Source organism: Oncorhynchus keta, chromosome 20 (assembly GCF_023373465.1).
Source record: "Oncorhynchus keta strain PuntledgeMale-10-30-2019 chromosome 20, Oket_V2, whole genome shotgun sequence".
Taxonomy (NCBI): domain Eukaryota; kingdom Metazoa; phylum Chordata; class Actinopteri; order Salmoniformes; family Salmonidae; genus Oncorhynchus; species Oncorhynchus keta.
In genome coordinates, this window is record NC_068440.1 from 40,546,554 (window position 1) to 40,562,866 (window position 16,313).

The window sequence follows — 16,313 nt, forward strand, 5'->3', positions numbered from 1 at the left end:
AATGTTACTGTGTTGATGTTACTGTGTTGATGTTACTGTGTTGATGTTACTGTGTTAATGTTACTGTGTTGATGTTACTGTGTTGATGTTACTGTGTTGATGTTACTGTGTTGATGTTACTGTGTTAATGTTACTGTGTTGATGGTACTGTGTTAATGTTACTGTGTTGATGTTACTGTGTTGATGTTACTGTGTTGATGTTACTGTGTTAATGTTACTGTGTTGATGTTACTGTGTTAATGTTACTGTGTTGATGTTACTGTGTTGATGTTACTGTGTTAATGTTACTGTGTTAATGTTACTGTGTTGATGTTACTGTGTTGATGTTACTGTGTTGATGTTACTGTGTTAATGTTACTGTGTTGATGGTACTGTGTTAATGTTACTGTGTTGATGTTACTGTGTTGATGTTACTGTGTTGATGTTACTGTGTTGATGTTACTGTGTTAATGTTACTGTGTTGATGTTACTGTGTTAATGTTACTGTGTTGATGTTACTGTGTTGATGGTACTGTGTTAATGTTACTGTGTTAATGTTACTGTGTTGATGTTACTGTGTTGATGTTACTGTGTTGATGTTACTGTGTTGATGTTACTGTGTTAATGTTACTGTGTTGATGTTACTGTGTTGATGTTACTGTGTTGATGTTACTGTGTTGACTGTGTTGATGTTACTGTTACTGTGTTGATGTTACTGTGTTGATGTTACTGTGTTAATGTTACTGTGTTGATGTTACTGTGTTGATGTTACTGTGTTAATGTTACTGTGTTGATGTTACTGTGTTGATGTTACTGTGTTGATGCTACTGTTAATGTTACTGTGTTGATGTTACTGTGTTGATGTTACTGTGTTGATGTTACTGTGTTGATGTTACTGTGTTGATGTTACTGTGTTGATGTTACTGTGTTAATGTTACTGTGTTGATGTTACTGTGTTGATGTTACTGTGTTGATGTTACTGTGTTGATGTTACTGTGTTGATGTTACTGTGTTGATGTTACTGTGTTAATGTTACTGTGTTGATGTTACTGTGTTGATGTTACTGTGTTAATGTTACTGTGTTAATGTTACTGTGTTGATGTTACTGTGTTGATGTTACTGTGTTGATGTTACTGTGTTAATGTTACTGTGTTGATGGTACTGTGTTAATGTTACTGTGTTGATGTTACTGTGTTGATGTTACTGTGTTGATGTTACTGTGTTGATCCTCTGGCATGTTACTGTGTTGATTTTACTGTGTTGATGTTACTGTGTTAATGTTACTGTGTTGATGTTACTGTGTTGATGTTACTGTGTTAATGTTACTGTGTTGATGTTACTGTGTTGATGTTACTGTGTTGATGTTACTGTGTTGATGTTACTGTGTTGATGTTACTGTGTTAATGTTACTGTGTTGATGTTACTGTGTTAATGTTACTGTGTTAATGTTACTGTGTTGATGTTACTGTGTTGATGTTACTGTGTTGATGTTACTGTGTTAATGTTACTGTGTTGATGTTACTGTGTTGATGTTACTGTGTTGATGTTACTGTGTTGATGTTACTGTGTTGATGTTACTGTGTTAATGTTACTGTGTTGATGTTACTGTGTTGATGTTACTGTGTTGATGTTACTGTGTTAATGTTACTGTGTTAATGTTACTGTGTTGATGTTACTGTGTTGATGTTACTGTGTTGATGTTACTGTGTTGATGTTACTGTGTTGATGCTACTGTGTTGATGTTACTGTGTTAATGTTACTGTGTTGATGTTACTGTGTTGATGTTACTGTGTTGATGTTACTGTGTTGATGTTACTGTGTTGATGTTATGCTACTGTGTTGATGTTACTGTGTTGATGTTACTGTGTTGATGTTACTGTGTTGATGTTACTGTGTTGATGTTACTGTGTTGTGCTACTGTGTTGATGGTACTGTGTTGATGCTACTGTGTTGATGGTACTGTGTTGATGGTACTGTGTTGATGCTACTGTGTTGATGTTACTGTGTTGATGGTACTGTGTTGATGGTACTGTGTTGATGCTACTGTGTTGATGGTACTGTGTTGATGCTACTGTGTTGATGCTACTGTGTTGATGCTACTGTGTTGATGTTACTGTGTTGATGTTACTGTGTTGATGTTACTGTGTTGATGCTACTGTGTTGATGTTACTGTGTTGATGTTACTGTGTTGATGTTACTGTGTTGATGTTACTGTGTTGTGCTACTGTGTTGATGGTACTGTGTTGATGCTACTGTGTTGATGCTACTGTGTTGATGCTACTGTGTTGATGTTACTGTGTTGATGCTACTGTGTTGATGTTACTGTGTTGATGTTACTGTGTTGATGTTACTGTGTTGATGCTACTGTGTTGATGTTACTGTGTTGATGTTACTGTGTTGATGTTACTGTGTTGATGTTACTGTGTTGATGCTACTGTGTTGATGCTACTGTGTTGATGTTACTGTGTTGATGGTACTGTGTTAATGTTACTGTGTTGATGGTACTGTGTTGATGGTACTGTGTTGATGCTACTGTGTTGATGCTACTGTGTTGATGTTACTGTGTTGATGTTACTGTGTTGATGTTACTGTGTTGATGCTACTGTGTTGATGTTACTGTGTTGATGTTACTGTGTTGATGTTACTGTGTTGATGTTACTGTGTTGTGCTACTGTGTTGATGGTACTGTGTTGATGCTACTGTGTTGATGCTACTGTGTTGATGCTACTGTGTTGATGTTACTGTGTTGATGTTACTGTGTTGATGTTACTGTGTTGTGCTACTGTGTTGATGGTACTGTGTTAATGTTACTGTGTTGATGTTACTGTGTTGATGTTACTGTGTTGATGCTACTGTGTTGATGCTACTGTGTTGATGTTACTGTGTTGATGGTACTGTGTTAATGTTACTGTGTTGATGGTACTGTGTTGATGGTACTGTGTTGATGCTACTGTGTTGATGCTACTGTGTTGATGTTACTGTGTTGATGTTACTGTGTTGATGGTACTGTGTTGATGGTACTGTGTTGATGCTACTGTGTTGATGCTACTGTGTTGATGTTACTGTGTTGATGGTACTGTGTTGATGCTACTGTGTTGATGCTACTGTGTTGTGTTGATCCATAGCTGGAAGGATTGTGCTACTGTGTTGATGCTACTGTGTTGTGTTGATCCATAGCTGGAAGGATTGTGCAGTGCGTCAAACAGGTGTCCTGTTATATTCATCAGAGGTGAAGAGAGGTCGAAGTCTGTGATAATGACAGATAAGTCTGTGATAATGACAGATAAGTCTGTGATAATGACAGATAAGTCTGTGATAATGACAGATAAGTCTGTGATAATGACAGATAAGTCTGTGATAATGACAGATAAGTCTGTGATAATGACAGATAAGTCTGTGATAATGACAGATAAGTCTGTGATAATGACAGATAAGTCTGTGATAATGACAGATAAGTCTGTGATAATGACAGATAAGTCTGTGATAATGACAGATAAGTCTGTGATAATGACAGATAAGTCTGTGATAATGACAATCTGTGAAATGACAGATAAATAATGACAGATAAGTCTGTGATAATGACCTGTGATAATGACAGTTTTGATAATGACAGCTTGATAATGACATAATTTGCACATCACCAATGTGAATGGATAAAAACCCCCAGTTTTGATAATGGCTTTCATACACATACCACGTCCATAATGGAGAGGCCTGTGGGGTATTTAATGAAGAGGTCAGGGAGGAGGATGGTACATGTGATCGGTATAACATACCAATACTAATTGACATACCTTTGTATGCCTCCTCGTCTGAATACCTGCAGAAACACACACACACACAAGTGAGCAGTTCAGTCATCTGCAGCCAATACAGCTGGTCTACGACGTAGAATTACAGCCTACATATAACAACAACTTTGTCGATTGATATCCATTGAATTGTGTCCATTTTCAGTTTTTTAGAAAGATTTGCACAAATATGAAAAGATGTATGATATCATCATAAAACAATATCCATTTAGATCATACAGGGGACAAACCTTACCTTAAATTGAGATATTTTATATATTATATATTTATATATCTTCAGTTAGGTTCCTGCAACTGCTGTTTTTTCAAATTCAAATCAACATTTTTCAGTTAGGCAGTTATGTTTTGCAAGAACCCCCACCCAACTAAGGATGTTCCTCGATGAACCACACCTCCTACGGGGATCGTGGAAGAACCTTTTGGGAGGGGTACATTTTCAGCGCCAAGAACCCTACGGTACTTCAAAGAACTTTGAGGATCGTAGACGAACCCTTGTTGAACCCCCTGATTTTTTAGAGAGGATGAATGTAAGCTACATGTGTCCATGCCCATCATGTAATGAAAGATGAGAACCTTGGTGAATACCGGTTAAGACCGTAGTTATTTACCGTTTTTTTCCCCCCTGTATTACAGTGCCTTGCAAAAGTAGTCGTTCTCCTTGGCGTTTTCCCCTGTATTACAGTGCCTTGCAAAAGTAGCCATTCCCCTTGGCGTTTTCCCCTGTATTACAGTGCCTTGCAAAAGTAGCCATTCCCCTTGGCGTTTTCCCCTGTATTACAGTGCCTTGCAAAAGTAGCCATTCCCCTTGGCATTTTCCCCTGTATTACAGTGCCTTGCAAAAGTAGTCGTTCTCCTTGGCGTTTTCCCCTGTATTACAGTGCCTTGCAAAAGTAGCCATTCCCCTTGGCGTTTTCCCCTGTATTACAGTGCCTTGCAAAAGCAGTCGTTCCCCTTGGCGTTTTCCCCCTGTATTACAGTGCCTTGCAAAAGTAGCCATTCCCCTTGGCGTTTCCCCTGTATTACAGTGCCTTGCAAAAGTAGTCATTCCCCTTGGCGTTTTCCCCCTGTATTACAGTGCCTTGCAAAAGTAGCCGTTCCCCTTGGCGTTTTCCCCCTGTATTACAGTGCCTTGCAAAAGTAGCCATTCCCCTTGGCGAGCCATTCCCCTTGGCGTTTTCCCCCTGTATTACAGTGCCTTGCAAAAGTAGCCATTCCCCTTGGCGTTTTTCCCTGTATTACAGTGCCTTGCAAAAGTAGCCATTCCCCTTGGCGTTTTTCCCTGTATTACAGTGCCAGACTTTGTTGCATTACAACCTGTAATTTATATGGATTGGACACCTGAGCTCGTGGATGTTTGTAGGGGAAGGGTAGGGTGTGTGTGTGTGTGTGTGTGTGTGTGTGTGTGTGTGTGTGTGTGTGTGTGTGTGTGTGTGTGTGTGTGTGTGTGTGTGTGTGTGTGTGTGTGTGTATTGCTAAGGGATAATGATGTTAGGGACAATACATAATGAATAACAACATTTTTTTCCCAAAATAATAATTGTTTGCCAAAAATGTAATTTTGGTAATGCCCGTCTTGTTTATAGGTAACAATCCTTCTGATGAAGTACTCACATTATTACAAATATTTTTTGTTAATAGTGGAAATAAATTAAGATATGCAAGATAATTATAATATATGTATATATTATATATATATATATATATATATATATCTTTTTTTTTATTAACTTCTTCGAGATAGGGGGCGCTCTTTTAATTTTTGGATAAAAAACGTTCCCGTTTTAAACAAGATATTTTGTCACGAAAAGATGCTCGACTATGCATGTAATTGACAGCTTTGGAAAGAAAAAACTCTGACGTTTCCAAAACTGCAAGGATATTATCTGTGAGTGCCCCAGAACTAATGCTACAGGCGAAACCAAGATGAAATTTCATACAGGAAATGGTCCAGATTTCGAATGCACTGTGTTCCAATGTCTCCTTATATGGCTGTGAATGTGCCAGGAATGAGCCTGCACTTTCTGTCATTTCCCCAAGGTGCCTGCAGCATTGTGACATATTTGTAGGGATATCATTGGAAGATTGACCATAAGAGACTACATTTACCAGGTGTCCGCCCGGTGTCCTCCGTCAAAATTATTGCGTAATCTCCAGGTCCATGCGCGTTCCATTTCTTCAGAGGAGAAACCAAACTGCCACGAATGATTTATCATCGATAGATATGTGAAAAACACCTTGAGGATTGATTCTAAACAACGTTTGCCATGTTTCTGTCGATGTTATGGAGTTAATTTGGAAAAAAGTTTGCGTTGTAATGACTTAATTTTCGTTTTTTTTTCTTACCCAAACGTGATGAACAAAACAAAACGATTTGTCCTACACAAATAATCTTTTTGTAACAACTGAACATTTGCTATTTAACTGAGAGTCTCCTCATTGAAAACATCTGAAGTTCTTCAAAGGTAAATTATTTTATTTGAATGCTTTTCTTGTTTTTGTGAAAATGTTGCCTGCTGAATGCCAGGCTTAATGCTATGTTAGGCTATCAATACTCTTACACAAATGCTTGTTTAGTTATGGTTCAAAAGCATATTTAGAAAATCTGAGATGACAGTGTTGTTAACAAAAGGCTAAGCTTGAGAGCTAATATATTTATTTAATTTCATTTGCGATTTTCATGAATAGTTAACGTTGCGTTATGCTAATGAGCTTGCGGAGATAATTACACTCCTGGATACAGGTTTTTTTCGTAGCCAAACGTGATGAACAAAACGGAGCGATTTGTCCTACACAAATAATATTTTTGTAAAAACTGAACATTTGCTTTCTAACTGAGTCTCCTCATTGAAAACATCTGAAGTTCTTCAAAGGTAAATGATTTTATTTGAATGCTTTTCTTGTTTTTGTAAAAATGTTGCCTGCTGAATGCTAGGCTTAATGCTATGCTAGGCTATCAATACTCTTACACAAATGCTTGTGTAGTTATGGTTCAAAAGCATATTTTGAAAATCTGAGACGACAGTGTTGTTAACAAAAGGCTAAGCTTGTGAGCAAATATATTTATTTAATTTCATTTGCGATTTTCATGAATAGTTAACGTTGCATTATGGTAATGAGCTTGAGGCTATAAATAGGATCCCGGATACGGGATTGCTCGTCGCAATACAATCGAGGTGAGAGCGTTGGAAATCCTTTTGCCTTTTTAAAACTTCATGGTGTTCCGCTAGAGGGACAACTTCCGGTGAAACTGGACGGTGCGCAATTCAAATAAATAATCATAAAAATGATGGATATTAAACATTTAGGTACAAGTGAGTGTCTTATATCGGTTAAAATATTAAATTCTTGTTAATCTAACTGCAGTGTCCGATTTACAGTAGCTATTACAGAGAAAACATGCCATGTGATTGTTTGAGGACGGCGCCCCACATCAAAATATATTTCCACCGGCACAGGTTTCATAAATTCATAAATAACAATTATTCACTTACTTTTTAGAAAATCTTTCTCTGATTTGTCATCCAAAGTGTCCCAGCTATAACATTTAGTGCCGTTTTGTTAGATAAAATCCATCTTTATTTCTAAAAAAAGTATGTTTAGTTGGCGACATCGAAGTCAAAATACATTTCTATTTACTCCTCAGATGTAATCAAACTATAATATTTCTTATGGAAAGAAGTATGTTCAATAGGAAACTGATTTTAGCAGGTGCGCCTTGTCTTCATGGCGCCCAAACACACATTTCTAAGCCTGTGTCCCTGTACTAAAACTGATATTTCCTATTCGTTTTGGAAGTTACAAGCCTGGAACCTTGAACATTGACTGCTGACACCCTGTGGAAGCCATAAGAATTGCATCCTGGGAGCGAGAATTCAGTATGCCCCTATACTTTCCATTGTAAGAGCATGGTCTCTTCCGGTTGGTTTTTCTTTGGATTTTCTCCTCCCGTATCTATTGTGTTATATTCTCCTACATTATTTTAACATTTCTACAAATGTCAAAGTGTTTGCTTTCCAATGATACCAATTATATGCATATCCTGGCTTCAGGGCCTGAGGAACAGGCAATTTACTTTGGGCATGATGATACCATTACGTAACTTATTGTTATTGTTGACATGATATTTTCTTTCAGTTGATAAATCCCAAATGCCTTCACAGCTAAAGCATGGTAATGAGCATTGTTCTTAGATCATAAACAAGTACATAAATCAACCACCACTGAACCACCAGAGAACACACACACACACACACACACACACACACACACACACACACACACACACACACACACACACAGACACACACACACACACACACACACACACACACACACACACACACACACACACACACACACACAGCCACAAAACAACAAAACAAAAAAACACACACACAGCCACAAAACAAAAACACACACACACACACACAGCCACAAAAACAAAAACACACACACACACACAACCACAAAACAAAAACACACACACACACACACACACACACACACACACACACACACACACACACACACACACACACACACACACACACACACACAGCCACAAAACAAAAACACATACACACACACACACACACACACACACACACACACACACACACACACACACACACACACACACACACGCACACACACACAGCCACAAAACAAACACACACACACACACACACACACACACACACACACACACACACACACACACACACACACACACACACAAACCACAAAAAACACACACACACACACACACACACACACACACACACACACACACACACACACACACACACACACACACACACACACACACACACACACACACAGCCACAAAACAAAAAACACACACACACAGCCACAAAACAAAAACACACACACACACACAGCCACAAAACAAAAACACACACACACACAACCACAAAACAAAAACACACACACACACACACACACACACACACACACACACACACACACACACACACACACACACACACACACACACACACACACACACACACACACACACACACACACACACACACACAGCCACAAAATAACCTTCCACTCTCTACTTCCTTGCTTTGCTCCACTTGTGTTTCCTCCATGTTTCTCTCTCCAGTCTAATCACCTGGTCACTGCACAGCAGTACTCATAGTACTCAGACCGGGAAGATACATAAAAACACCTCTCTTTTTCTTCTCACCACACTCATTTTCAATTCCCTGTTGCCTCTATTCAATGTCCATCTCTTCATATCTCCATCCCTCTCTTCATATCCCCATCCCTCCTTCCATTTCTCCATCCTGGTACTTAAAGAACAAACCGCCCTCCTGGGACAGGCACATGCACATATAATAGCAGGCAGGCAGCCAGGCAGGCAGATAGACAGACAGACAGACAGACAGACAGACAGACAGACAGACAGACAGACAGACAGACAGACAGACAGACAGACCCCACATCAAACATCTGTTTCCGGGTCTAACTGGGTCACCAACATCTGCTGATCCTATAGAGAGAAAGGGATGGAGGACAGAGGGAGGAGAGAAAGAGGTAGAGAAAGAGAGAGGGAGGAAAGAGGGAGGGAGAGAGAGAGAGAGGAGGGAAAGAGGGAGGGAGAGAGAGAGGAAAGCGGGAGGAGAGAGGAGGGAAAAAGAGAGGAGGGAGTAAGGAGAGAGGAAGGAGAGAGGGGGAGATAGGAGGGAGAGAGGAATGGAATAGATGGCTAGAGGTGAGAAAGAGGGAACGGGGGGGTGGGGGGGGGGGGGAGCAGGGAAGTCACACTACTCCGTAATAAAGGAAAACAAACCCTCTTTTGGTATTTGTTGTATTAGTCCATTCTTGATATCGTCTCAAAATGTTTGTATGTCAGCAATAAAGTTGTCAAGATACAATATGTTGAAGCTCATTCACTGCCTATCTATACGATAAGTATATGTTTGAAGAACATCAAAAACAAGCCAAAATGACCCCAGCCATTATCCCCTTGTGGTGTCCTAAGTGGATTTATTTATTTACCACCATAATTTGCAAATAAATTAATAAAAAAATTCTACAATGTGATTTTCTGGATTTTTTCCCCCTCATTTTGTCTGTCATAGTTGAAGTGTACCCATGATGAACAGGCCTCTCTCATCTTTTTAAGTTGGAGAACTTGCACAATTGGTGGCTGACTAAATACTTTTTTGCCCCACTGTATATAGTATCAGTGATATAGTGGTATTATATATATATAGTATCAGTATTATAGTGGTATTATATATATATAGTATCAGTATTATGGTGGTATTATATGTATATAGTATCAGTGATACAGTGGCATTATATATATAATCAGTGATATAGTGGTATTATATACTGTATATCACAAAAGTGAGTACACCCCTCACATTTTTGTGAATATTTGAGTATATCTTTTCATGTGACAACACTGAAGAAATGACACTTTGCTACAATGTAAAGTAGTGAGTGTACAGCTTGTATAACAGTGTAAATTTGCTGTCCCCTCAAAATAACTCAACACACAGCCATTACTGTCTAAACCGCTGGCAACAGAAGTGAGTGTGATATACTGTATATAATCAGTGATAAAGTGATGACCTTTCTCCCTTTCTCTGATGACTTTTCTCTCTTTCTCCTATGACCCCCCACTCTCTCTCTCTGTCTCTCTCTGTCTCTCTGTCTCTCTGTTGATAGTATCAAATAGGACAGAGAGAGAGAGAGGATGGGAGAGAGAGAGAGAGAGAGAGAGAGAGAGAGAGAGAGAGAGAGAGAGAGAGAGAGAGAGAGAGAGAGAGAGAGAGAGAGAGAGAGACAGGATGGGAGAGAGAGAGAGAGAGGGAGAGAGAGAGAGAGAGAGACAGAGAGAGAGAGAGAGAGAGAGAGAGAGAGAGAGAGAGAGAGAGAGAGAGAGAGAGAGAGAGAGAGAGAGAGAGAGAGAGAGAGAGAGAGAGAGGGAGAGACAGATGGAAATGATGAGACTGGAAGATAGACAGATGTTAGAATGATGAGGGATGATGAGGGATTGTGAGGAAGTAGAGAAGGGGAAGTAGATTAAATAGAGGTGTTCTAAATAAGAATGGGGCCAGGTCCTTGGAACTCTACTGTCCTGTCTGTCCTAGTGAGAATACCAGACACATTTAGAGCTCTCACAAGGACCAACCAGAATAGATCACATGCTGGCACCCACACCCACACGCACACACACACACACACACACACACACACACACACACACACACACACACACACACACACACACACACACACACACACACACACACACACACACACACACACACACACACACACACACACACAACGAAGCAAAATTCCTATGTGTCCAACAGGGACCACTGTCAATCTAACAAACCCCTAGAGACTGTTATGACCCCTGTGTGTGTGTGTGTGTGTGTGTGTGTGTGTGTGTGTGTGTGTGTGTGTGTGTGTGTGTGTGTGTGTGTGTGCGTGCGTGCGTGCGTGCGTGCGTGCGCGTGCGTGCGTGCGTGTGTGTGTGTGTGTGTGTGTGTGTGTGTGTGTGTGTGTGTAATGAACATGTGTGTCCATACTGTACAGGCTTCAAGAACAACAGCGTTTCATCTCAATGTATTATCTCACCCTGACAGTCAGATGTCCTCAGCGTTTTCCTCTCCCAATAAGGGATCACTCTCTTTAACAGGGTCTATTGACAGAACTAAGGCTTAGGGCTTAAAACCCATGTGAAAGACTAGAAATTAGAAATTCTCTGAGAGAGAGAGAGAGAGAGAGAGAGAGAGAGAGAGAGAGAGAGAGAGAGAGAGAGAGAGAGAGAGAGAGAGAGAGAGAGAGAGAGAGAGAGAGAGAGAGAGAGAGAGAGAGAGAGAGAGAGAGAGAGAGAGAACAGTAGAAACTTGAACAGTATATTTGATCTCTCAGCTTAACTATCTAATCTAAAAATGTCAAGAAGACCTAAGAAAATGAACAACAATGACAAATGGTTTGATGAAGAATGCAAAAATCTAAGAAAGAAATTGAGAAACCTGAAACCAACCAAAAATACACAATGGCAAAAGAAGGAACAGCAAGTCAGAAATCATCAGATCAACGTAATTGAAGAAACCTAAAACCTAAGAATCTAACCACTTCTTGTAAAATTGGAAAACACTAAACAAACAACAACATGAAGAGTATTCTATCAAGAAATTGAGATGTATGGGTAAACCACTTCTCCAACATTTTTGGCTCTAGTTGTGATACATACCTTATCAAAACGTATGGGCTACAAGAGGCATTGTTTCTTGCCTTTCAAAAGTGATAATACAGTATATCATTCACAGGTGATATTGTCACCATCAGACTATTCTTGTTTTAATCTTGTCTTTACATATACTAAATAATATATGTGTGAAATGTGTTTTGGTTTAGAATGGACCATTATCATGCACCTGTATGGAAACAGGGGCAGTGGGAAGAAATATATGACATCTGTTAAATAGAGACTGGAGGACGCTTTTCCCCTGGTTCATTTTCATACCAGCCAGGTAGACTATACTCCTGTTGTCAAGAGAAGCAATGTGCTTAATATGAGGAAAGTTGAGAAATCAATATAGTAGGCCTAGGCTATAGACAGCTGATGGGAACTTCCTCTCTCTTTTTAATAGAGGCCATCACATTTTCTCACGCAATTGCAAAGCATATAGAAATGTTGCGCAACATGTGCTCCTGGCCTCTCATTAAGTGTTTAATTCGATTTTTGATTTGATTTGCATCTTGATTTACATCTTCCATTACATTTGCATTGATGTCAGAGTGTTTAGAGGGACAATAGAGTGCTGAGTACCAGGCAGTTATCGTGTGTGGTAGGATACTAATGACCAGCAGCAGCAGCATCAGAGTTCGGAGAAGCCTAATTACCATGACTAAACGGTCATGCCAAAGTAACAGCCAACAAGAATTCACAAAATGGGACAAACACCCAATTGAGGCTCTGCATGCAGAATTCTGCAAAAAATATCCTCAGTGTAAAATGTTAAACACCAAATAATGCATGCAGAGCAGAATTAGGCCGGTACCCGCTAATTATCAAAATCCAGAAAAGAGCTGTTAAATTCTACAACCACCTAAAAGGAAGCGATTCCCAAATCTTTCATAACAAAGCCATCACCTACAGAGAGATGAACCTGGAGAAGAGTCCCCTAAGCAAGATGGTCCTGGGGCTCTGTTCACAAACACAAACAGACCCCACAGAGCCCCAGGACAGCAACACAATTAGACCCAACCAAATCATGAGAAAACAAAAATGTAATTACTTGACACATTGGAAAGAATTTTCAATAAAACACAGAAAACTGGAATGATATTTGGCCCTACCGAGAGTGCACAGTGTCAGAGTACCTGACCACTGTGACTGACTCAGAATTAAGGAAAGCTTTGACTTTGTACAGCCTTGCTATTGAGAAAGGCTGCCTAAGGAAGACCTGGCTCTCAAGAGAAGACAGGCTATGTGCACACTGCCCACAAAATGAAGTGGAAACTGAGCTGCACTTCCTAACCTCCTGCTAAATGTATGACCATAGAGACACATATTTCCCTCAGATTACACAGACCCACAAAGAATTTGAAAACAAATCCAATTTTGATAAACTCCTATTTCTATTGGGTGAAATTCCACAGTGTGCCATCACAGCAGCAATATTTGTGACCTGTTGCCGCAAGAAAAGGGCAACCAGTGAAGAAGAAAGACGATTGTAAATATTATTTATGTTAATTATCTATTTCACTTGCTTTGGCAATGTAAACATTTGTTTCCTATTGAATTGAATTGAGCGGGAGGAGTGAAGAGAACGAGAGGGAGAGGGCTGAGGACTGGACTGCAGGGTCAAAGCGTTGAGGTCAAGGGCTTAGCTTCTAATTCTTATGGAAAAGGCAGAGGCTGCTGCTGAGAAGATTATAACTCTGAAAGAACATGTGTGTGTAGAGCTCTTAACATATATTATCCTTTCTACAATAACAATACCTCCATGACCTCCCCATGACACAGCAACTAATGTCATCTGTCCTTAGCTGCCTCTCTCTCTCTCTCTCTCTCTCTCTCTCTCTCTCTCTCTCTCTCTCTCTCTCTCTCTCTCTCTCTGTCTGTCAATTCAATTAAATTCAAGGGGTTTTAAAGGGCATGGTTTTTTTCCCACCTTTATTTAACCAGGTAGGCCAGTTGTCAGTTTTTCACAATTCCTGACATTTAATCCTCGTAAAAATGCCCTGTTTTAGGTCAGTTAGGATCACCACTTTATTTTAAGAATGTGAAATGTCAGAATAATAGTAGAGAGAATGATTTATTTCAGCTTTTATTTCCTTCATCACATTCCCAGTGGGTCAGAAGTTCACATACACTCAATTAGTATTTGGTAGCATTGCCTTTAAATGGTTTAACTTGGGTCAAACGTTTCAGGTAGCCTTCCACAAGCTTCCCACAATACGTTGTGTGAATTTTGGCCTATTCCTCCTGACAGAGCTGGTGCAACTGAGTCAGGTTTGTAGGCCTCCTTGCTCGCACATGCTTTTTTCAGTTCTGCCCACACAATTTATATGGGATTGAGGTCAGGGCTTTGTGATGGTCCCAATAACTTCACTTTGTTGTCCTTAACCTCTCTGGGATATGTGGGACAGTAGCGTCAAAAGCCAGAGAAAATGCAGAAATTCAAATAAATTACTATAAAAATAAAACTTTCATGAAATCACACGAGATAGCAAATTAAAGCGATACAGATTTCAAAACAGGCTTTTCGGCGAAAGCAAACAATGTTATTATCTGAGGATAGCGCCATAATAAACAAAGAGAGAGAAGCATATTTAAACCCTGAAGGTGCGACACAAAACGCAGGAATAAAAATATAATTCATGCCTTACCTTTGATGAGCTTCTTTTGTTGGCACTCCAACATGTCCCATAAACATCTCAAATGGTCCTTTTGTTCAATTAATTCCGTCGATATATATCCAAAATATAAATTTATTTTGGGCGTTTGATCCAGAAAAACACCGGTTCCAACTTGCGCAACGTGATTACAAAATATCTCAAAAGTTACCTGTAAACTTTGCCAAAACATTTCAAACTACTTTTGTAATACAACTTTAGCTATTTTTTTACGTAAATAATCGATACAATTTAAGATGATCTTGTCCCGCCTTGGTCTTAGTATTTTGTGTTTTCTTTAATTATTTGTTCAGGCCAGGGTGTGACATGGGGTTGTTGTATTGTCGTATTGGGGTTTTTGTATTATTGGGATTGCGGCTGAGTAGGGGTGTTGTATAGGCTTGGCTGCCTGAGGCGGTTCTCAATCAGAGTCAGGTGATTCTCGTTGTCTCTGATTGGGAACCGTATTTAGGTAGCCTGAGTTTCACTGTGTATTTCGTGGGTGATTGTTCCTGTCTCTGTGTAGTTTCACCAGATAGGCTGTAATTAGGTTTCTCGTTCCGTTTGTTGTTTTGTATTTTTGTATAGTTATTTTCATGTGTCACTTTTTTACTATTATAGTCATGAGTAACCACTACGCTGCATTTCGGTCCGACTCTCTTTTGACAAACGAAGAACGCCGTTACAGATCTGTGTTCAATACAGGAGGAAAACAAAACTGTAGCTAGCTTTCTGGTCACGCGCATCTATCTAACAGTACACTTGAAGTTACTCTCATTCAAAATTGCTGTACTTCTTCATTACACAAAGGAAAAACCTCAACTAATTTCTAAAGCCTGGTGACATCCAGTGGAAGCGATAGGAACTGCAAGAAGGTCCCTTAGAAATCTGGATTCCCAATGAAAAGAAACAAAAAAACATCTGAATGGTTTGTCCTCGGGGTGTCGCCTGCTAAATAAGTTATGTTATACTCACAGACAAACAGTTTTAGAAACATCTGAGTGTTTTATATCCAAATCTACTTATAATATGCATATCTTATCTTCTGGGGATGAGTAGCAGGCAGTTGAATTTGGGCATGCATTTCATCCGGACGTGAAAATACTGCCCCCTGTCACCAAGAAGTTAAGCCATTTTGCCACAAATTTGGAAATATCCTTGGGATCATTGTCCATTTGGAAGACCCATTTGCGTCCAAGCTTTAACTTCCTGACTGATGCCTTGAGATGTTGCTTCAAAATATCCACAAAATGTTCCTTCCTCATGATGCCATCTATTTTGTGAAGTGCACCAGTCCCTCCTGCAGCAAAGCACCCCCACAACATGATGCTGCCACCCCCGTGGTTCACGGTTGGGATGGTGTTCTTCGGCTTGCAAGCCTCCACCTTTTTTCTCAAAAAAAAAACATTGTCATTATGGCCATTATGGTTCTATTTTTGTTTAATCAGACCAGAGGACATTTCTCCAAAAAGTACAATCTTTGTCCCCATGTGCAGTTGCAAACTGTAGTCTCTCTTTTTTTATAGCAGTTTTGGAGCAGTGGCTTCTTCCTTATGTCGAGATAGGACTTGTTTTACTGTGGATATAGATACTTTTGTACCTGTTTCCTACAGCATC

The 16,313-nt window shown here is 39.6% G+C and overlaps 1 protein-coding gene across 26 annotated transcripts in view; it reads right to left on the minus strand.

Annotated features, from left to right (window-relative positions):
- LOC118376849 (hippocalcin-like protein 1) overlaps positions 1-16,313 on the minus strand; it is a 95,932-nt gene that overhangs the window by 42,025 nt on the left and 37,594 nt on the right. Inside the window, exon 2 of one of the 26 annotated variants that reach the window (XR_008073617.1) lies at positions 3,774-3,799. The exons of the other annotated variants lie outside the window; for them this stretch is intronic. The gene's annotated coding sequence lies outside the window, so the exon portion shown is untranslated. The remainder of the gene's footprint in view (positions 1-3,773; positions 3,800-16,313) is intronic. 26 annotated transcript variants of the gene reach the window in all.